The sequence below is a fragment of the Arachis ipaensis genome, chromosome B06 (genome assembly GCF_000816755.2).
Source record: "Arachis ipaensis cultivar K30076 chromosome B06, Araip1.1, whole genome shotgun sequence".
In the NCBI taxonomy this organism is placed as follows: Eukaryota; Viridiplantae; Streptophyta; class Magnoliopsida; order Fabales; family Fabaceae; genus Arachis; species Arachis ipaensis.
Window position 1 is genome coordinate 16,458,543 of NC_029790.2, and position 1,325 is coordinate 16,459,867.

Genomic DNA, 1,325 nt, shown 5'->3' on the forward strand with positions numbered 1-1,325 from the left:
CACGGTAGATTTTATATATTTTCGTAAATTTTGTATTTATTATTTTTTTTTATTTTTTACGGTATCTTCAAATTCGACAGATCAAGAACTAATCTGTGGCGATACTGAGTTCTATTTAAAATTTGTCGCTGGCTAATGAGTTGCTGCATGCACAAGGCAGAATTCGAATCTCCTGATATTAAACTATTCTTCTACCTTAATCCATGACAACAATAAAAAAGTCTAACGGTTCATAAATTTAGCCCAACAAAATACATAAATTCAATTACAATTTTAGCCATTATTATCTTATGTTATCTTTATATTTTATCTTATATTTACTTTTATCTTTCGTAGATAATACTCTATATATATTTAGTTTTACCTTCATAATTCAATCAATCAACAATCAATAAAATTTTTTTCATCTTTTTTTTTTATTTTTCTATTCTTGCCTCGTCCTAGTCATCAAGCCTCTGTCTTCGAGCCCCCGCTCTCTCCCTCTCTGTCTTCGATCCTCTTCTCCTTTACGTCGTCGCCACTAGACTTGCAGATCGAAGCTCTTGGTCGTCTCCTCTCCTCTTGAAGTACCGTCTGTTTCGTTCCTCCGTCGCCGTCAGGTTGGTTTTCCGTCACCACCGGTAAGCTCTGCTTGTTCTGTTTTTTTTGTTAAGTTTTAAGATTTTAAGTTTTTATTTTTGTATGATTCTAAAACCTGGAATAACAGAATAATGTTTCTGATTGAGTTTTTGATTGTTTTGTTATATTTTTTCTTTTATTAATTTGTATGAAACTAGAATAAACCCTGATGATGGTCTGATGATGGTTGATTTCAGTGATTCTGAAATAATTTTGTTTATGGTATTTCACTGGTTTGTTAAATAGCCTAGTTGATGGTATTTTGTTAAGTTTTCTAGAACAATTTTATTGATGTTTAATTTTTTTTTCGCTGGGTTAATTCTCTGTCCTAATTTTTTGACTGTGTTTTTATATTCTTTGCTACATTAATTTGTCTGAAATTATTTAAATGTTGTTGGCTGTATGTTAAAGATAAAATTGTCACTTTGATGTATTATATATTAATTTCTTAATTTTGTTTTATATTTAATTAAACTGATTAAATTCTAATTAATCGTTTACCTTCTGTATTTTCATGATTAAACATCATAATATTTTCATGTATCATGTTTAGATCTTTTACCTTCTGATTTCTCCTCTTTCTGAGCCTGTAGTTCCTCTTCTTAGCCGATAAAATCAATTGCTTGTATCCCTTACCCTCTCTATATTTTTTTCTTCTAATTAAACTTTTATACTGCTTTTAATTTTTTAGTTTGATTTTTTTCGTG

At 29.4% G+C, this 1,325-nt stretch overlaps 1 protein-coding gene across 2 annotated transcripts in view; it reads left to right on the forward strand.

Moving 5' to 3' along the window:
• LOC107645760 (vacuolar protein sorting-associated protein 32 homolog 2) overlaps positions 426-1,325 on the forward strand; it is a 9,866-nt gene continuing 8,966 nt past the window's right edge. The window contains exons 1-2 of one of the 2 annotated variants that reach the window (XM_016349862.2): positions 426-521; positions 570-599. The gene's annotated coding sequence lies outside the window, so the exon portion shown is untranslated. The remainder of the gene's footprint in view (positions 522-569; positions 600-1,325) is intronic. The other variant, XM_021104126.1, reaches the window with a different exon arrangement.